Source organism: Pleurodeles waltl, chromosome 5 (assembly GCF_031143425.1).
Source record: "Pleurodeles waltl isolate 20211129_DDA chromosome 5, aPleWal1.hap1.20221129, whole genome shotgun sequence".
Classification (NCBI taxonomy): Eukaryota; Metazoa; Chordata; class Amphibia; order Caudata; family Salamandridae; genus Pleurodeles; species Pleurodeles waltl.
In genome coordinates this window covers 221,921,191-221,927,190 of record NC_090444.1, presented here as the reverse complement: position 1 = coordinate 221,927,190, position 6,000 = coordinate 221,921,191, and positions in this window count along the sequence as shown.

Genomic DNA, 6,000 nt, shown 5'->3' with positions numbered 1-6,000 from the left:
AGTGCCACCCCAGTCCTAGACCCTTGGAAGAGGGCCTGAAAGTGCTCTGCGAGAACAACTGTGGTCCTGTGAGCAGAACCGATGCATCACAATGCATCTCATTGCAGCCTCATTGGAACTGCCACTGCACAACGCATTCCCTGATGCAGAACATCACACTGCAGGCCTCAGTTTCCTCAGGACCACTGCTGCACGATGCATCAATAATGCAGGTCTTCACATCTCAAGCCCGTCGTCAACAGCATCCTCGATGACAATGCAGGACACCACATTGCAGTCCACAGGTTTCTCAAAACCACCACTGTGTGGCGCATTCTTGACACTGGAGCCCATAATGCTCCGCAAACCAGGATTTAAGGTAATCTGTTCAGCTGGCCTAACTTTGTTCCCATATCCGGATCGTGCTCCACTGCAGTCAGCCTGAACTTCTCACTTAGTCCCAGACCGGTGCCACCAGATAACTATAGCTAGCGGTTTGTGCTTTTAGGCACTATTTTCACTTAAATGTTTAAAATTGCATATCTTCGATTCCACTAATTGGATTTTTGTCATTTTGGTATCAAATAATTTTAAACATTTTACTCTTTTTTTTAATTGACGTGGGAGTTTTCTTGTGTTGTGTTTTCAGTTTATTACTTTTTTAAGTGCTGCATACATCCTTTACACATTGCACCTATGTTAAGCATGGCTGCTTTGTGTCAATCTCACAGATTAATTTGGGGCTTGCTTGTGTTTCACCTTGACAAAGTTTGTGGTTGCTGTTTGCATGGGGTTTCACTCCCCTCAACCAGTAACCCAATTTCCTACATTTGTCATTTGCGTATCACCAAGTAAAGTGCCTTTTTTTGGTTTTTACCATATTGAAATCTTTGTTTGCATCACACTTCATAGTTATATTTAAAAAAAATCACTTCACTTGTGCTTTCCTAGATGGTGATATATTTGGAAATATGTGTACAATTCATCTATAGGCATTTAAGTTCTGATGTGTGTTGGAAAAATGACAACATATAGCCATTCCCTTCACACCAGCAAGATTGTCAGATAGTTAATTTTATACAATCCTGTCATTTTGGAGTCTGAGAAAGAAAAGTAAACACCAATCTCCATTTTAAAAAACTAAGCAGCAATTTGTCAGAAGACAGCCTGGTATTTGACCTTTGTCTTTGAAAAAATAGCAAACGTGACAAAGTAAAACAAAATGTAAAGCCGTCTTTATTGCTCATCATTTCCAAAACTCCAGCATGGCTTTTTGGGGATACTGCAGCACCTCCCGTTCCCTTACTTCTAGCACCTGTGGTGCACATGCTGTTTTCCAGCAACAAACTTGGCTGCTCTTCTTACTCTAGACAATTTTGAAGAGTCCAGGAAGAAGTCTGTGTAGCTCTTTACCCTGACCCTTTGGGGAGGTGAAATTGCCTAGTGACTATAGCTGCCAACTTTGGGACATGGAGAACCTGGTTTGAACCCCAGAATAGGCTCAACAGCCTGTGATTCTGGCGAAATCACTTAAGCTCCCTGTGCCTTAAAAAAAAAAGCAGCATAGTCTGGTTCTGCCATTAGGCACTCTAACGCTGTTGTGCCCGGTTCGTGATATGAAGTACTGCAACCCAAAAAAAAAAAAAAATCAAAGAGGGACAGCGCAATTTCCTACTTTAACTCTGTTTATCAGTTCTCTACAAACCACAAAGATAAGCCAACCACTCCCGAGTTCATGCTCAGTTTATAAAATGCAATGCAAACGATGAACAAAAGCAATGGAAGTAACAGACATTTTCTCTCAGATCTATGCATTTTCTTTTAATTGGCACTGTACTTATGTATTTCGACTGGAATTCTAGTATTCAGTTAGAGTATCGTTTAAAGGGGTAATAGTAGCGCCTCCTACTTACAGTGCTTAGAAACGCCAGAAGTGATATTGTTATTGTGGGTCATTACCCAAAAATATCTCCGCATCACTCCGCACCTCTTATTTTTTCTTGAGGAAGACATCATGATACAGATCCAATATGTCAATAGACGTTAATGAGCATCCGATGCTCTCTTCGAATAAATAAATGGCATGTTGAATAACGCACAACATCCCTGATGCTAAATAAACCCCGTGAAGCTTCGGCACGCTGAAATGTGGACTACCAGCATCACAAGTGATCCTAGAAATCACCCTCCACCCCCCTCAATGTCTCTGTCATCCTTTGCTCTGAAGGAGGCTTTGGGTATAAATAACGGAAGAAAACACAGTAATGACTAGGAAGAGGGGCATCACGGAAGGCGCATCAGAACGAGGCAGGAGACAGCCCAAGCTGCTGTCAAGTGTGTCAAGGCTCAGTGGCTCTCAGCCCAGCACCTCCAGGGAAGAGGGAACAAATGACCCTGGGAGGTGGTGGTCTCGGCATTAGAAAGCATATCTCCAGCTGCAAACCAAAGGAAAAAAAATGCATTGACAGTGTCTGGCGGTATACTGCCTCCTCCTCCTCCTCCTTTTCCTCGACAGGCCTATTCTCAGAGGCTACTCTCAGGGCTGACAGCTGTCTCTGGCCAAACACAAATCAGAAAATTACAGCATATTACTAGCAGTGTGTTCACCAGATAATGTTGTAACTTTTCTTATTTCCCGTGTAATCGGTTTCGAAATGTCATATAATCAATTGCCTTTTTTCCTAAGCTATCTATTATTGAATGCCGTTTTTATACCTCAATCAAGTATACACACACACACATATATGAATCAAGCCAATCCAACAAGTATTTAAACCCATAGTCAAGATCAAAAAGCAGTGAATAATGCTGGGATAACAGGCATTAGGTAATCACTGTTTAATAAACATATGTTATATAAATATTTATCACACTGATGAAGATAATTGTTTCCACTAGGGTGGTTCATGGGAATTCATAAGAAGTCTATTTAAATAAAAAACACAGAGCTGCACACGTGATATACAAATAAGCCATCACATAGTTTCAAAATAGCTCACCATCATTCTTAACATTTAATACATCGATTATTGAAGTGTTACTCAACTGTACCTTTTTAGCTCATGAATTTACAATGTAAAATAGTGACTTTATAAATTGCACCAGTCTCACAAGCCAGGAATCTTCGTGGTTTGTCGAAGTGTTGCATTAACTCCTCTTGAAGGTTCACCAGCTATATATAGTTTGGCGTTTTCTCTTAAAAGACATAGAAGTGAGGGACACTTTTGAAGCTGTTGTGTTTTTGGGGGGAGAGAATACGTATGAACAAAATACTTACTTACTAAAGTTGGTACTTTTGGAATAAGTAACAAATCAGAAAATTGATCCCCGATTACAATGGTCATAAATGTTGTATGAATGTTAAGGTGTGCACTGTTAACTACCTACGTGCACTTCTCGTGTTCTAACAGGAGGATGGATCACCTGAGCTGTCTAGGCACTGGCGTAACTCATAGTGAGTAGCACCGGCATTCACACTTGCAGGCGAAGTTCTTCTGAGGAACAGTAAGTACTGCATGGGAACAGAAAAGGTGAGTAAATAGTGCCATTAAGCAAACTGATATATGTATAAAAATGGACTCAAGGCCGAAGAGGCAAAAAAGCAAACGAGAAACAGAACGTTGACGCCCTAACCTTCAGCGACCAACCGACATCAATCATGAACTGTAAAATCTGTTGCATATTTGCAATACATCAACAGGGCCCAGGTTTCCCATTATTACTCAAATTGTCATATAAATTGTCAGTTTAAAAACACACATATCCCTCTTATAGGGTATCAAGAATATGCCCAGTGTAAATCACCTTCAGCAAAGGGGAATTAGCAAAGCACGAGGAAGGTCCTGAGGGAGACACAGATACCCAAGTGAACATTGGTGACGTGAGCACTCAAGAACGTCTAAATAAAAAAACATCAATCTTGTTCCAGTGAGACTGAGTCAAGAGGCACACATAGGGCACAAGTCCTACAAAAAGAAGTGGGGGTCTAATCAAGTTAGGCAGTATGCAGGTGACATCACGTGGCGTGACATTAAGGCATGTGACATCGCACGTAGCATCACAGGAAGGGGCATCACAACCCATGACAAGAAGTGACAACAGATCTTATGACCTCACACATATGTTTAGCATGTCTATCTGGAGTACATGTGAGAACATTACGAGTAAACATGCAAATGCTCCCGATTTAAGCAGTAGAAACACACTTATGTACGTTACAATAAAACAACTAGCCTTTATTCAGCGTAAGGCTTCCTTTAACCAAGGATTGAACAAACTAACTACACCGCCATTCTACTATAACAGGCATAATATTCCATATGCAGCTCATTTCTATGTAGGTGTGATTGCTTTAGCTATCTATGCTCTCTAGAGGTGAGACGCGCTTGCATGCAAAGTAGGCATACTCAGCCTTACCCACCACTTAATGTGTCTGTAGTGGGCATCTGCACTCGTTTTAGGAGATTGGGGCTCATTTATCACCAACAACCATGACCCAAAGCAAGATAGAAAGATAGAAAGAGAAGAAAGGAGAAAGACAGATGGGAAAACATTGATGAGGGCAGAAAAGGGGATGAATGAAGAACCTGCAGAAAAAAGAAGTGTAGAGTAGTGAAAGAAAAAGGTTATGGCAACACTGGCATTCAGCAGCAGGACCATAAGAACACATTTGCAACTCTGCATGTATGCTTTTACAATTACACACTGTGCTCCAAATTGTCACCTCCGCATTTAGAAGCAGACATCTATTATCTTTAAATTGTTGGCATAACTATATCTAAACCACACTCACATTCAATAGTGCAACCTGACATCTCACCCTGGAATCAGTATCATTAGAATATCCACACACAGAATGGACCATACATTTCAAAGTAAGAAGTTTCAGCTCCACATCAAAATGAGTGTTTTTCACCTAGTATCCTAGGATGAGAAGGAAATGGTGGTATAGGTAACTCACAAGAAAAAAACACATGCACTTCCAATTAGAACTAGCACTTTCAAGAAAGTATTGGCCTTCAGAAGGAAATATGGTTAGGTTGCATACAAAAACTATCCAAGTGAGGAGAGGTTTGAACAGCAAGAGACACCACAAACTATGGCCAATAATCAAAATCTACACTAGAGTACGCTTGATAATAAGAACTCTGCATTTCCTAGACATGCTAGAGACATGTTACACTGCCCACATGGTGCATAGGAGACTGTCTACTTGACCTACTTGTTTACAATACCATTGACCTGTGGCCTCACCTATTCACTGTAACCTCTATCTGAAGGAGCCAGCCCTAGGCAAGCAGACATGAGCTTTCATTTCATACACAGCTTAACTTTAAATTACATCCGTCTCCCAGACCGAAGAGCATCATAGCAACAAAGCCACCCTGGGTTATTGTGTTACAATACAGTACACTGCAAACTTTGCAGCATTGCTGCAGTGGGTAGAAGGGAGAAGGTCAAAATACAAGACCACTCATACCCCGGCAGGGTAACAACTTGGCAAAATGTAACACAGCCATAGACAGTGCTCTCGAATTTCCAGAGCTACAAAAAAGCAACTTCTCTTCCTTTTAAGGGAAACCGCTCTTCAACATTTAGTGATTGGAACTGCTCAATAAAGCACATAATTTCAAGTGTTTGGAAATCATTTAGTTTTGTGGTGTGATGGATTTAGATACTTCTGCATGAAAAACAAAGATTTGGGTCATGGTAAACAAAGCAGGATTATGCAGGGCAGTCCTTACGTGAAGTGAAATATGCACAGTTGCAGCATTTGTCTGCCACCCGCTCTCCAACCTCATGTACCAAGAATTAAAGACAAACATTAATCTTTGATGTAAAACAGGAGAAACAAAGAAATGTCCATCTAATGGGTGAAATTAACAATGTGAAACAGCAAACCTGGAATCAATCCCAGCTTCACCACATTGTGTGGTCCTAGGCAAATCTCTCCTCTGTGTTTGATTTAATAAGCTATAATGTTCCATCATGTATAATAAGAATCTAGGCCACATATAGGAT